This window comes from Somniosus microcephalus, chromosome 4 (genome assembly GCF_052327205.1).
Source record: "Somniosus microcephalus isolate GS21.2 chromosome 4, FLI_Smic_1.0, whole genome shotgun sequence".
NCBI lineage: Eukaryota > Metazoa > Chordata > Chondrichthyes > Squaliformes > Somniosidae > Somniosus > Somniosus microcephalus.
In genome coordinates this window covers 144,087,375-144,103,601 of record NC_140990.1, presented here as the reverse complement: position 1 = coordinate 144,103,601, position 16,227 = coordinate 144,087,375, and the positions used below count along the sequence as shown (strand labels likewise).

The 16,227-nt window shown below is 48.1% G+C and overlaps 1 protein-coding gene across 1 annotated transcript in view; it reads left to right on the top strand.

Moving 5' to 3' along the window:
• LOC147119877 (uncharacterized) overlaps positions 1 to 10,016 on the top strand; it is a 34,678-nt gene extending 24,662 nt beyond the window's left edge. The window contains exon 3 of the mRNA XM_085985284.1: positions 1,322 to 10,016. The gene's annotated coding sequence lies outside the window, so the exon portion shown is untranslated. The remainder of the gene's footprint in view (positions 1 to 1,321) is intronic.
• Positions 10,017 to 16,227: the final 6,211 nt, after the last annotated feature.

The window sequence follows — 16,227 nt, the reverse complement described above, 5'->3', positions numbered from 1 at the left end:
TTGCTCCACCCCACAGGGTTCCATCTGTTCAAAGCCACAACAGAAAGGTCCAGTTTTCTCCTGGAGTTTGAGAGAAATCAGCTTGAACAATGAGGCAGAGTTTCAGCCAATGAGGGAGATCCGGGTTCAGCCCAGCCCATTGGGTGCCGCAAGCCCCGCTCCTCACGCATTCCGATTGGTTGGAGGACCAGTCGCCTGTTCGGTCAAATTTCTCTCCATGGATGTTGCCTGACCTGCTGAGTTTTTCCAGCATTTTCTGTTGTTATTTCCACTCTTCCTATTGGTCCGGAGCTCCCGTCAATCACCCAAGCAGCGTGAATTGAGCATGCGCGGGAGAGGCTCATTGTTGGGCAGTGGCGGAGACTGAGTGACCCGACAGGAGAAACAACAAGTGGCCTTGACACAACAGAGGGAGCAACTCAGAGCCGGTTAGCATCAGGGTGGATCTCGGTCCCTGGCCTCCTGTGTAGGGCTTTCTTGTTGCATCAGTTTGAGCTGGAGTGGAGAGGGGGGGAGAAGCTGCTGGGTTTAACCCCCAGTACTTCTGAGCCCAGTGGGACCCAACAATTTCCAACGTGGAATTGTGAAGGGAGGTGGATTCTAGGTGAGATTAAGTTGCTAAACAGACACTGTCCGCACAATGTAAAAGATTATCGTTTTAGGAACAAGTATTTCTGTAGAGGCTTTCAATCCATTTTATATATACAGATTTTTTAAATTCATTCGGGTGCCGCTAGCAAGGCCAGCATATATTGCCAGTCCGCAGCTTCCCATTGAGAAGGTGATGCTGGGCCTCCTTCTTGAACCTCTGCAGTCCGTGTGGTGAAGGTATTCTCAGAATGCTGTTAGGTGAGGAGTTCCAGGATTTTCACCCAGTGGCGATGTAGGAACGGCAATATATGCCCAAGTCAGGATAGTGTGTGACTTGGAGGGGAACTGGGAGGTGATGGTGTTCCCATGCACCTGCTGCCCTTGTCCTTCTAGGTGGTGGAGGTCATGCGTTTGGGACGTGCTGTCAAAGTTTTAGTCGAGTTACAGATGTATAAAGTCACTCTCCTTCACCCCTCCCCCTCCCACCTTGCTCGCTCTCCTCCCAAAGAGGCCAGAGTCTTGTGTCGGCCCAGACCGGGTGGCGGGTTCCCTTCCCTGAAGGACATTAGTGAACCAGTTTGGTTTTTACGACAATCGGCAGCTTTCATGGTCACTTTTCGAGTGCCGGGCCCACAAATTCCCAGATTCATTCAGCTCAATTTCACAACCTGCCTTTGTGTTTTTGTGGGTTCTCTCTCACCCTTTTTCCTGTTTTCAATTCATTTTGCAGGGCATTAGAAGGGGAGGATTTACAGATGGGAAGCTCAAACCAAACATCACTTCAAGTCGCTCGATTCATCAGGACCTTTGAACGTGGAAGCAGAAAGCCCCGTTCAGAGCGGGGAGAAACCGTACATGTGTTGTGTGTGTGGACGAGCCTTCAGCCAATACTCTAGCCTGTCGAGTCACAAGCACAATCACATGCGGGAGAGTACAGTCACCTGCTCTGAGTGTGGGAAGAGATTCACGTTTTCATCCGGCCTACTGAAACACCAGTGAGTTCACACTGGGGAGAGGGCGTTCACTTGCTCCGTGTGTGGGAAGGGATTCACATGTTCATCCAGCCTGCTGACACATCAGCGAGTTCACACTGGGGAGAGGAGGCCGTTCACCTGCTCTGAACGTGGGAAGGGATTCCCTCGTTCATTCAACCTGCTGCAGCACTGGCGAGTTCACACCGACGAGAGACCTTTTTAAATGCCCGACTGCGGGAAGTTCTATAAAAGTTCCGGGGACCTGATGCGCCATCAACATGTTCACACTGACGAGAGACTGTTCAGGTGCTCGCACTGTGGGACTGGATTCAGGCAATCATCTCGCCTCACTGTACACCAGTGAGTTCACACCAGGGAGAGGCCATTCACCTGCTCTGAGTGTGGGAAGGGATTCCCTTATTCATTCAACCTGCTGCAGCACTGGCGAATTCACACTATGTGGCACTTTATCAAACGCCTTTTGGAAATCCATGTACACTACATCAACCCTCTCTGTTACCTCATCAAAAAACTTGATCGAGTTGGTTAAACACGATTTGCCTTTAACAAATCTGTGCTGGCTTTCCTTAATTAATCCACAGCCATCCAAGTGACTTTTCATTTTGTCCCTGATTACTGTTTCTAAAAGCTTCCCCACTACCGAGGTTAAACTGACTGGCCAGTAGTTGCTGGGTTTATCCTTACACCCTTTTTTGAACAAGGATGTAACATTTGCAGTTCTCCAGTCCTCTGGCACCACCCCCGTATCCAAGGAGGATTGGAATATTATGGCCAGTACTTCCCTCAATTCCCTCAGCATTCGAGGATGCATCCCATCCACTCCTGGTGATTTATCTACTTTAAGTACAGTCAGTCTTTCTAATACCTCCTCTTTATCAATATTTATCCTATCAAGTATCTCCACTACCTCCTGCTTTACTATGTCTATGGCAGCATCCTCTTCCTTGGTAATGACAGATGCAAAGTACTCATTTAGTACCTCAGCCATACCCTCTGCCTCCATGCATAGGTCTCCTTTATGGTCCCTAATCGGCCCTACCCCTCCTCTTAATACCCGTTTACTATTTATATTCCTATAGTAGACTTTTGGATGACCTTTTATGTTGGCTGCCATTCTATTCTCATTCCCTCTCTTTGCCCCTCTTATTTTCTTTTTCACTTCTCCTCTGACCTTTCTATATTTAGCCTGATTCTCAGATGTATTTGCAACCTGACATCTGTCATACGTGATCTTTTTCTGCTTCATCATATTCTCTCTTTTGTCATCCAGGGAGCCCTGATTTTAGTTGCCCTGCCTTTCCCCCTAGTGGGAATGTAGCTCAACTGTACCTGAACTACTTCCTCTTTAAAGGCAGCCCATTGTTCCATTACAGTTTTGCCTGCTAATCTTTGATTCCAGTTTACCCGGGCCAGATCCGTTCTCATCCCACTGAAATTGGCCTTCCCCCAGTTAAACATTTTTACTCTAGATTGCTCCCTGTCCTTTTCCATAGCTAATCTAAACCTTATGATACTATGATCACTGTTCCCTAAATGTTCACCTACTTACACTTGCTCCACTTGACCTACCTCATTCCCCAGAACCAGATCCAGCAATGCCTCCTCCCATGTTGGGCCGGAAACGTACTGATCAAGAAAGTTCTCCTGAACACACACCAGAAATTCTTCCCTTTCTGTGCCCTTTACTCTATTACGATCCCAGTCTATATTAGGACAGTTGAAGTCCCCCATTATCACTACTCTATAGTTCTTGCACCTCTCTGTAATTTCTCTGCAAATTTGCTCCTCTATATCTTTCCCACTATTTGGTGGTCTATAGAATACACCCAGTAGTGTAATGGCACCTCTATTATTTCTTAACTCTAGCCATATAGATTCTGTCCTTGACCCCTCCAGGACATCCTCCCTCTCCAGCACTGTAACATTCTCCTTGACCAATACTGCCACACCACCTCCTATCTTTCCTGAAAACTTTGTAACCAGGAATATTTAATACCCAATCCTGCCCTTTTTTGAGCCAGGTCTCAGTTATTGCCACAACATCATATTCCCATGTGGCTATTTGTGCCTGCAGCTCACTTACCTTGTTTACTGCGCTTCGTGCATTCACATACATACACTGTAAACCCATCTTAGACCATCCTGTATTCTCTCTTAGTTTCACCCACCTAATACCTTACTATTTCTTACTTTAGTGCTCTCTGCCTCTCCCAATCCTTTGAGCACTTTATTTCCCCTTTCTAACGTTACATCCTGGTGCCCATCCCCCTGCCAGCTTAGTTTAAACCCTCCCCAACAGCACTAGCAAACCTCCCCGCGAGGATATTTGTACAGGCTCTGTTGAGGTGCGACCCATCCGGCCTGTACAGGTCCCACCTCCCCCAGAACCGGCCCCAATTCCCCAGGAATCTGAAGCCCTCCCTCCTGAACCATCTCTCCAGCCACACATTCATCATCTCCATCCTCCTATTTCTATACTCACTCGTGCGTGGCACCGGGAGTAATCCAGAGATTACTACCTTTTGAGGTCCTGCTTTTTAATCTCTTTCCGAGCTCCCTAAAATCTGTCTGCAGGACCTCATCCCTCTTTCTACCTACGTTGTTGGTACCGATATGGACAACGACCTCTGGCTGTTCACACTCCCCCCTCAGAGTGTCCTGCAGCCACTCAGTGACATCTTTAACCCTGGCACCAGGGAGGCAACATACCATCCTGGAGTCAGGTCTGTAGCTGCAGAAACGCCTGTCTCCTCCCCTAACAATTGAATCCCCGACCACTATTGCTTTCCCTGTCTTCCTCCTCCACCCCTGTGCAGCTGAGCCACCCCGTGGTACCATGGATTTGGCCCTGGCTGTACTCCCCAGAGGAACTATCACCCTCACCAGTACTCAGCACAGAATACTGGTTGGAGAGCGAGATGGGCTCCGGGGACTCCTGCACTACCTGCCTGGTCCTCCTTCTGTCTGGCAGTCGCCCATTCCCTCTCTGCCTGCACACTCATTAGCTGGGGGGTGACCACCTCCTGAAACATGCTATCCACGTAGCTCTCAGCCTCGTGGATGCACCGCAGTGACGCCAGTTGCTGTTCAAGCTCTGAAACCCGGAGCTCGAGCTCCTCCAGCTGACGACACCTCCTGCACACATGGTTGTCCAGGACACGGGAAGCATCCTGGAGTTCCCACAATTTCTTTTTATTCATTCATGGGATGTGGGCGTCGTTGGCAAGGCCAGCATTAATTGCCCATCCCTAGTTGCCCTTGAGAAGGTGGTGGTGAGCCGCCTTCTTGAACCGCTGCAGTCCATGTGGTGAAGGTACTCCCACAGTGCTGTTAGGAATGGAGTTCCAAGATTTTGACCCAGCGACGATGAAGGAACGGCGATATATGTCCAAGTCAGGATGGTGTGTGACTGGGAGGGGAACTTGGAGGTTGGGGTGATCCCATGCACCTGCTGCCCTTGTCCTTCTAGTTGGAAGAGGTCGCGGGTTTGGGAGGTGCTGCTGAAGAAGCCTTGGCGAGTTGCTGCAGTGCATCTTGTAGATGGTACACACTGCAGCCATGGTACACTGGTGGTGGAGGGAGTGAATGTTTAAGGTGGTGGATGGGGTGCCAATCAAGTGGGCTGCTTTGTCCTGGATGGTGTCAAGCTTCTTGAGTGTTGTTGGAGCTGCACTCATCCGGGCAAGTGGAGAGTATTCCATCGCACTCCTCAGTTGTACCTTGTAGATGGTGGAAAGGCACATGATGTGCATCCGCTGGACCGAGTGGCCCTACTGTGCCTTTATTTATTCGACTATTAACTAACTTCTTTTTCTTAAGTATCTTAACAGAAATAAGCAAAGACTTAAAAAAACAATACCTCCCCAATCTGCTCCTTCCCTTGTGCTGAGCTCACTTACCTTTCTCCCTGAAACTGGTGCTCCCTCCAGACTCTTGGCCGCTCCTCTCGCTGTCCCACGGCTCCGCTCTCGCGCCTAGTAACTTGGGTTCTGTGGCTCCACTCCTCCTTTTCACTCAGACGTCTCCACCACCTTCTCCCTCTCCACCAATTCCTGCGTCCACTCTGCTTGTGAATCACTCCGTTTGCGAATCTCCCGGCTCTGTCTCCAAGCTCTGTGCTCAAGCTCAGTATTTGAAACAATGATCTCGATGCAGGAAATAGTGCACGGTGTGTTAGTTCCAGGAGATTAAATCAAGGACACCATCACAATCAGCAAAGACAATGACAAAGATCAGAACATTCCAAAGGCTGTCACATGCAGGACCTGTGGAGGAGTTGTACTAACCACATCCAAGAAGTGTTAAACCATGCACACAATAACTGATTTCAAATCTGAAGCAAGAGAGTTCTTTCAAGGGTTGGTTGAAAGGAATTTCAGAGGAGTATAAAGTTCAGTCTATGACACCCACAAGCCATGTAGTCAAACGGAACCAGCTTGGGATTAGATGTGGTAGAAGGTGAACTAGGTGAGAAGTGATATAATCAAGAGTAAGAAAAGCCCAAAAATGGAACAGTCGGTAACAGAACATCAATTAGTCTCCTCTGATCATGGAGAAATCAAATATTCAATACACTGTGTTTGAAACAAAGCTGCTTTATTCAATATTGATACAGAATATTAATCTCCAGCCCAAGTGTAGGGGTTATTAAGATCAGCAAAAACACACTCTGACTGTGTACTGGAGGCGGAAGTAGTACCATATATAGGAGCAGACTAAGAAAGACTACGAAAAATTCAAAAATGGGTTTAGAATGCATGTACGTAAACGCTCAAAGTGTGGTGAATAAGACTGGTGAGCTACAAGCACAATTAGCCATGCGGCAATATGATGTTGTGGCAATAACGGAAATGTGGCTTAAAAATAGTCAGGACTGGGCACTTAATATTCAAGGGTACAAGGTTTTCAGAAAGGATAGGGGAGGAAAAAAGGGAGGTGGGGTGTGATGAAGGAAGACATTGTAGTGTTGGAAAGGGAGGATGTTCTTGAGGGGACAAGGACAGAATCCATTTGGTTAGAGTTGAGGAGCAAAAAGGGTATGATCACGCTATTGGGGGTATTCTACAGGCCTCCAAATAGTGAGAGGGAGGTAGAGGAGCAAATCTGCAGGGAAATCGCAGAGATATGCAAGAGCTATAGAGTGGTGATATTGGGGGACTTTAATTACCCATATATCGATTGGGATAATGCTAGGGTAAAGGCAAAGGAGGGGGAGAAATTTCTGAAATGTGTTCAGGAGAAATTCCTTCACCAATATGTTGTTGGTCCAACTAGGAAGGAGGCATTGCTGGATCTGGTGCTGGGGAATGAGGTGGGCCAGATCGACCAAGTGTCTGGGAGAACACTTGGGTATGAGTGCTCATCGTATCATAAGATTTAGATTAGCAATGGAGAGGAGCAAGGAACAAGCTAGAGTGGAACTTCTAAACTGGAATAGGGCTAACTTCAGTGGGATGCGAAAAGATCTAGCCAGGGTTAAAATGGAACCAAAGACTGACAGGAAAAACTGTAACAGAACAATGGGTGATCTTTAAGGTGGAGATGTTCCAAGTACAGGCTAGGTACATTCCAACAAGAGGGAAGGGTAAGGGAACCAAAGCAAGGGCTTCTTGGATGATGAGGGAAATAGAGAAGATGATGAAACAAAAAAAGTGGGTGTATGATGAATGTCAGGTGAATTCTTCAAGGGAGAACCAGACCAAATACAATAAGTTGAGAGGGGAAGTGAAGCTGAAAATAAGATTGGCAAAAACAGAATATGAGAGTAGAATGGCGGTTAACATAAAAGGGAACCCCAAAATCTTCTACCGGCATGTAAACAGTAAGCGGGCAGTAAGAGGCGGGTGGGGCCTATTAGGGACAAAGAAGGTGATATATACTTAGAGGGGCAGGGCAAGGCTAGAATACTCAATGAGTACTTTGTATCGGTGTTTACTAAGGAGGTGGATGCTGACAAAATATCGGTAGAAGTGGAAAAGACAGAAGCAATGGAAGGGGTGAAAATTGATAGACAGGATTTACTAGAACGGCTGGGTGTGCTTAGAGTGGATAAGTCACCTGGTCCAGATGGGTTGCATCCCAGGTTGCTAAGGGAATTGGGGGAGGAGGTAGCGGAAGGGCAATCCATAATTTTCCAACCTTCTCTAGATGCGAGGGGAAGTGCCTGAGGATTGGAAAGTGGCAAATGTGACACCATTGTTCAAGAAAGGGTGTAAGGACAATCTTAGTAACTATAGGCCGGCCAGTTCAACATCAGTGGTGGGTAAAGTTTTAGAAACAATAATCAAGGAAAAATTGAATGGGCACTTGGAAAGGTTTAAGCTAATTAAGGAGAGCCAACACGGATTTTTAAAAGGCAGATCGTGTTTCACTAATCTAATTCAAATTTTTGATGAAGTAACGGGGAGATTGATTAAGGGAATGCAATGGATGTTGTCTACATGGATTTTAGGAAGGCGTTTGACAAAGTACCACATAGAAGGCTGGTTTCACAGATTCACAGAATCACACAGTGCAGATAGAGGCCATTTCGGCCCATCGAGCCTGCACCGACACATATCCCACCCGATCCCCGTAACCCCACGTATTTAATCCCCCCTAACACTAAGGGTCAATTTATCATGGCCAATCAACCTAACCCGCACATCTTTGGACTGTGGGAGGAAACCGGAGCACCCGGAGAAAACCCACGCAAACACGGGGAGAATGTGCAAACTCCACACAGACAGTCGCCCGAGGCCGGATTCGAACCCGGGTCCCTGGCGCTGTGAGGCAACAGTGCTAACCACTATGCCACCGTGCATATTGAGGCTCATGTAATAGGTGGGTCAGTGGCAGCTTGGATAAGGAATGGGCTTAAGGACAGAAAACAGCGAGTTGTGATAAATGGCTGTTTTTCAGACTGGAGGATGGTAGACAGTGGTGTTCCCCAAGGGTCACTGCTGGGGCCACTGCTTTTTTGATATATATAAATGACCTGGATATTGGAATACAAAGTAGAATTTCTAAATTTGCAGATGACACCAAACTTTGATTTGATAGAGATGTACAAGATTATGACGGGTTTGGATAGGCTAGATGGGAAAAGGCTGTTCCTACTAGATGGTACAAGGACTAGGGGACACAAATTTAAGGTATCGGGCAAGAGATACAGGGGGGATGTGAGCAAAAACGTTTTACGCAGCGTGTGGTGAGGACCTGGAACTCGCTGCCAATGGAAGTGGTGGAAGCGGAGACACTTAATGTTTTCAAGGGGAGACTGGATGGGCGCTTGAGGGAAATAAACTTGTAGGGCTACGGGGATAGAGCGGGGGAATGGGACTCAATGGATTGCTCGACAGAGAGCTGACACGGACTCGATGGGCCGAATGGCCTCCTCTGTCCTGTCATGTCTCTATAAAGGTGCTGACACTGGCTGGGTTCAATTCTACACTCACTGGTTCCTCTCCCTCTCCTCCCCTGAATCTGCTCACTCTGGCTGGGTTCAGTTCACTCACTGTTTCTCTTCCCTCTCTTCCCCTGAAGGTGCTGACTCTAGCTGGGTTCAGTTTCACACTCACTGGTTCACCTCCCTCTCCTCCCCTGAACGTGCTGACTCTGGCTGGGTTCAGTTCTACACTCACTGGTTCCACTCCCTCTCCTCCCCTGAAGGTGCTGACTCTGGCTGATTTCAGTTTACTTGCTGGGACCTGGAAGCCCCGCCTTCTCATGGTTCCTTTACAAAAATGGCTTCACATGCACTCTACCGCTCGACGATGCAAGATAGCGGCAGAAAAAACCCACAGCTTTCCTTTGCAAAGATGGCCGCCATTAATCTGGGCCTGTTATTGGGGAAAAGCCTCCGAGCTGCAAACGCGGAACCTGTAGGTTCCCATTCGTGGCTTGCGGCCTACAGCAGGTGTTTATGAAGCCAACCTGGCGAGTGCGTTACCTCTCTGCGCCCTGCTGATTCGTAATCGGCGTAAAATCGCTTCACCGACCTTTCTGCGCTTATCCCACTTACCCGGCTCTGATCACATTGGCAATGCGCATTCTCAAAATACAGGCGGGTGCTGCGCCTGCGCACTGGGCTCCTCCAGTGTGAATGGGGCACATTCTCCCCCGCGGGGCATGCTGGGGAACATTGAAAACCCCAAACAGTGAATGGAGAATGAATTTCTGTGATCCCAGTGAGAGAGAATTCATCAATAATTCACTCAGAAACCCAAGTGCACGGGCACTCTGCCATGGTTCAGTCTGTACTATTTGCATATTGAATTATCATTGGCCCGCAGGCATCTGTAAGGAAAAGCTATTATATTCACGTGATCACATGCTGAAGTGTCATTGGCCTGCAGGCATCTGTAAGGGGTCCTAACTCCATCTTGTCCCCACTGCGCTGTATGAGTCAGATCACAGACCTGATGCTTCATAAAAGAGTTTAAACTGTAATACTCCGTTGTCCTGCAATTTATTATTTTTGTACAAAGTGTGCAAAACAAGACCTATTATATTCAAAATAACAACAGAAAATACTGGAAAAACTCAGCAGGCCAGGCAACATCCGTGGAGAGAAATTAGAGTTGACGTTTCGGGTGAACTCTTTTTCAAAACTGGAAAGGAAATGAAATAGATCGAAGGCAGGGCTGCGATAGAACAAAAGAAGTAAAGAGACATTAAGAGGTATTCAAAACCAGACGAGATGGTAACAGGACTAGTGGAGACAAAAGACGGCTCAGATTAGGTGTGAAGTGTACTGGCAGGAAGAGAGACAGCTGCCATGTGGGAGAGAGAGAGAAAAATGGAAAGGGGGGTGGAGGGAAAGCCCAAAACAAAGGGGTGGAAAAAATATATAAGTAAAAATGTAATAGCGGCCGAGGTTATGATCTGAAATTGTTGAACTCAATATTGAGTCTGGAAGGCTGCAAAGTGCCTAATCAGAAGATGAGGTGCTGTTCCTCAAGTTTACGTTGAGCTTCCGTGGAACAATGCAAGAGGCCAAGGACGGTGAGGTCCGAGTGGGAATGGGGCGGTGAATTAAAGTGACAGGTGACCGGAAGCTCGGGGTCAAACTTACGGACTGAACAGTGGTGTTCTGCAAAGCGGTCACCCAATCTGCGTTTGGTCTCCCCAATGTAGAAGAGACCACATCGTGAGCAGCGAATACACTATACTGGATTGCAAGAAGTACAAGTAAATTGCTGTTTCACCTGGAAGGGCTGTTTGGGGCCCTGGACAGTGGGAAGGGGGAGGTATAGGGGCAGGTGTTACATCTCCTGCGCTTGCACAGGAAGGTGACAGGCGAAGGGGAATAGCTGTTGGGGGTGATAGAGGAGTGGACTAGGGTGTCTCAGAGGGAGCGGTCCCTACGGAATGCTGAAAGCGGAGGGCAGGGGAAGATGCATTTGGTTGTGGGATCACTTTGGAGGTAGTGGAAATGGTGGAGGCTGATCCATTGAATGTGGAGGCTGGTGGGGTGAAAGGTGAGGACAAGGAGAACCCTATCGTGGTTCTGGGAGGGAGGGGCAGGGGTGAGGGCAGAAGTGCGGGAGATAGAACGGACACGGTCGAGGGCCATGTCAACCACGGTAGAGGGGAATCCTCAGTTGAGGAAAAAGGAAGACATGCCGGAAGCACTGGTGTGGAAGGTGGCATCGTCGGAGCAGATACGGCGGAGACGGAGAAACTGGGAGAATGGAATAGAGTCCTTACAGGATGGGTGTGGGAGGAAGTGTAGTCCAGGTAGCTGTGGGAGTCAGTGGGCTTGTAGTGAATATTGGTCGATAACCTATCCCCAGAGATGGAGACGGAGAAGTCGAGGAAGGGAAGGGAAGAGTCAGAGATGGACCAGGTGACGGTGAGGGAAGGGTGGAAATTGGAGGCAAAGTGAATGAAATTGTCTAGTTAGGGGCGAGAGCAGGAAACGGCACCGATACAGTCATCAATGTATCAGAAAAAGAGGTGAGGGAGGGGACCTGAGTAGGACTGGAACCAAGAGTGTTCCACATATCCCACGAAAAGGCAGGCATAGCTAGGACCCATGCAGGTACCCATAGCAACACCTTTGATTTGGAGGAAATGATTGGAGTTAAAGGAGAAGTTGTTCAATGTGAGAACAAGTTCAGCCAGGCGGAGGAGGGTGGTGGTGGATGGGGACTGGTCGGGCCTCTGTTCAAGGAAGAAACGGAGTGCCCTCATGCCATCCTGGTGGGGGATGGAGGTGTAGAAGGATTGTACGTCCATGGTGAAAAGGAAGCGGTTGGGGCCAGGAAACTGTAAACTGTTAAAGTGGCGGAGGGTGTCCGAAGAGTCGCGGATGTAGGTGGGAAGAGACTGGACAAGGGGAGAAAAGATGGAGTCAAGATAGGAAGAGATAAGTTCCGTGGGGCAAGAACAGGCTGAAATGATGGGTCTACCACGGCAGTCCTGTTTGTGGATCTTGGGAAGGAGGTAGAAGCGGGCTGTGCGGGGTTGGGGAACTATGAGGTTGGTGGCCACGGGGGGAAGATCTCCAGAGGGGATGAGGTCAGTGACTGTCTTGAAAACGGTGGTTTGATGTTCGGTAGTGGGGCCATGGTCCAGGTGGAGGTAGGAGGAGGTGTCGGAGAATTGGCGTTCAGCTTCCGCTAGGTAGAGGTCAGTTCGCCAAACAACAACAGCACCACCCTTGTCAGCGGGTTAATGACAATGTCAGGGTTGGATCAAATTGAATGGAGTGCTGCAAGTTCAGAGGGAGGTAGGTTGGAGTGAGTGAGGGGAGCAGAGAAATGGAGACGGCCAATGTCATGGCGGCAGTTAGCGATGAAAAGATCTAGAGAGGGTAAAAGGCCAGGGGGAGGGGTCCAGGTAGAACGGGAATTCTGCAAGCGGGAGAAAGGGTCAGTCATGCGGGGGGAAGACTCCTTGCCAGAGAAGTGGGCACAGAGATGAAGGCGGCGGAAAATGAGCTCAACATCATGCTGAGCTCGAAATTCATTGAGGTGGGGGCGTAAGGGGATGAAGCTCAGGCCTTTGCTGAGGACTGATCGTTCAGGGTCAGAGAGTGGAAGGTCAGAGGGGATAGTGAAAACACGGCAGGGGGTGAGATTGGGAGAAGGGGGGTCAGAGGAAAGTGATGGGGAAGAAGGTTCCGGGGGGGCGTTGGTGTCCAAGAGTTGATGAAGCTTGCGATCCTTGACATCGGAAAGGAAGAAAAAAAGTTTTTTGTTGAAGCCTCGGATGAGTCGAAGGATGAAATGGAACTGTGGACCCGGAGAGCTTTGAGATAGAGTGCGCCGGTGTTGCTGAAGAGAGAGGTCTAGAGTGTTCATGTGGCGCCGCATGGCATTGAGCGTGGATCTCAGGATGTGGCGAGAGCAGTAGTTCGAGGAACGATGAATATCTTGGAGATATTTGAAATCCTGGGTGGATCCGAAACACGAAGGGTGGAAGTTTAGTTGGAATCCATGTGGAATAAGTCGGAACTGGAGACAGATGCTGAGGAAAATGATATGGCTGTGAAACCGAGTCTTGGCAGATACCTGATCAAACACGAGAAGGGAAACTGAAAGTAATGAAGATGAACAAGCTTGAAGAGCCAAATGGAGATCCCGTCGAAGAGAAGAGCAGAACTTCTTAAAGTAGGCATTCCTAGAAGAGGTGTGGCAGTGAACCAAACACTAGTATGATAGCAAAATACTGCAGATGCTGGAAATCCGAAATAACAACAGAAAATGCTGGAAAAGCTCAGCAGGGCAGGCAACATCCGTGGAAGAAATTTGAGTTGACGTTTCGGGTGAACCTATTATATTCACCTGTGATCACATGCTGAGTTATCATTGGCCTGCAGGCATCTGTAAGGGGTCATAACTCCATCTTGTCCCCACTGTGTTGTATGAGTCAGATCACGGACCTGATGCTTCATAAAAGAGTTTAAACTGTAATACTCCGTTGTCCTGCAATTTATTATTTTTGTACGTGTGCAAAACAAGACATGGTGTCAGAATAGGGATTTGAAATGGACATCGTTGGAGCTCCCTTACCTCGAATGAATTGGGAATCTTTGAACTTACATAGAGAATGGAGCAAGTTCAAGCAACATGTGGAGTTAATGTTCTCAGGTCTGTTGAAAAGCAAAGGGGAGGAAGAAAGATGCAGCTACCTACTCCTGTGGATCGGAGAAAAAGGGAGAGACATTTTTAACACATGGTCTCTCACCGCGGATGAAGCAAAGGTACTGAAAAGTTATTTTGACCGTTTTGAAGCATATGTGATGCCCAAGACAAATACGATATTCGCTAGGTACAAGTTTCAGGAGAAAGTGCAAGGAGCTAGTGTGTCGTTTGAACAGTTCGTGACTGAGTTAAAACTGCTGGTAAATGACTGTGAATATGCAGATAAAGATGAGATAGTCAGAGACCGCATCGTGTTTGGAATACATTCAGCTAAAGTGAGAGAGAAACTTTTGAATGTTGGGTCCGGGCTAACACTGGACAAAGCTATGGACATCGCTAGATCACATGAGATAGCCCAAGCGCAGTTGAAAATCATAACCGGCACCACGAGCAGCTCGAGTGAACAGACAGTGCACGCAGTTAATAGACACACACCAAAGAACACGCCCAGAGAGCGTGTTTCAGAACAGAAAGAACAGAGAGAGTTCTAAAAATGGGCGACACAGACATAAAACGCTTCAAAAACTGTGGATATTGTGGAAACAACTGGCATGGGGAAAAGGAGAAACGTCCTGCCAAAGGAAGGCGATGTGCTAAATGTGGGAAACAGAACCACTTTGCTAAAGTCTGCAGGACTGTTTTCGGAGAAGCAGTACACACAGTGAGTGACAGCCAAATGCCAGATAGAGAGCCAAATGCAGAGGAATTGTTTATTGATTCTATGTCACAGAAAAAACAGATTTCAGAGACTGAGCAAGCCTATGCCGATATTGAGATAGGAAAACAGGGCACAGAGCTTAAGTTTAAACTAGACACTGGATCTCAAGTTAATGTAATTCCTCTGAGTGAGTATCACAGCTTGAAGGATGAGTGTGAGCTACAGCCCACCTCATGCAGAATGACCGGCTATGGGGGTGAGCAGCTCATTGTAAAAGGCACATGCGTGATGAAATGCAAGTACAAAGAAAGCAACATGATGTTGGATTTTTACATTGTTGACACTCAAGCACCTCCAGTGCTAGGTCTAAAGGCATGTTTAGACATGGACCTCGTCAAGCTAGTGCTATCATTGACAGCACCAGTTGAGAAGCAGACAGTCGTGGAGGAGTTTGCTGACGTTTTCAAAAGAATTGGACTATTCCCAGGTGAATGCACTATTCACCTTGACCCAACAGCAACCCCTGTGGTTTGCCCACCGAGAAGGATACCCCTTGCTCTATGTAGTCGCCTGAAGGAGGAGCTGCAGAGCATGGAGAATACAGAAATCATCGTACAGGAAACAGAACCGACAGAGTGGATCAACGCGTTAGTAGTGGTTGACAAACCACGTACAGGCAAGCTCAGAGTCTGTCTCGACCCCAGAGATTTGAACAAGGCTATCAAACGCCCTCACTACCCTCGACCAACGCTAGATGACATCACACCCAAGTTAGTGGGAGCACGTTACTTCAGTGTAATGGACGCATGATCAGGATACTGGACTATCAAGCTCACGGTAGAGTCATCTAAGCTAACAACGTTCACCACACCATTTGGACGCTACCAATTTCTGTGTTTACCATTTGGTCTTATCTCAGCTCAGGATGAATTCCAGCAGAAGATCGATGAAACCTATGAAGGCCTCGATGGAGTAGTCACAATCATAGATGACATCCTCATCTATGGCAGGAATAGAGAGGAACCTGACAGGAACCTCTGTGCGATGCTACAAAGATCACGGGCGAAAGGTATCCGGCTCAACCCCGAGAAAAGCATAATCAGATCCATCGAGATCAGTTATTTCGGGCATTGCCTCTCAACTGATGGCATTAAGCCGGATCAAGAGAAAATCTCTGCCATCAAGAAGATGGAGCTGCCAAAGAACCGCGCAGAGCTAGAGACAGTACTAGGCATTGTTAACTACTTAGCCAAGTTTGCCCCAAGCCTCTCCGAAATCAATGCACCCATGCATCAGTTGCTCAAACAATCCAATGAGTTCCTGTGGGACAAACAACATGACACTGCATTTCAGAAAATGAAAGACCTAATCACCAGAGAACCAGAACCAGTTCTTGCCTACTTCGACCCCAACAAAGATCTCAGACTACAAGTGGACGCGTCAAAGTACGGATTAGGTGCAGTATTACTGCAAGAAGGAAAGCCCATCGGCTACGCTTCCAGATCTCTCACAGACAGTGAAATCAACTATGCTCCAATCAAGAAAGAGCTATATGCAATTCTGTATGGATGCAAGCATTTCCACCAGTACGTCTATGGCCGACAAGTCATTGTGGAATCCAACCACAAGCCCCTCGAGTCAATCATGAGGAAACCACTAGCTGCAGCCCCACCAAGGCTACAGAGAATGATCCTTCAGCTACAGAAGTACTAATTCCTAATCATTCACCGTCCAGGCAAAGACATTCCTGTCGCAGACATGCTCTCCAGAAAGTCTCTTAGCTACCAGGACAGCAGCCTCAGTGAAGGCATGGATGTGCAGGTGCACATGGTGTACAACAGCTTACCTGTGA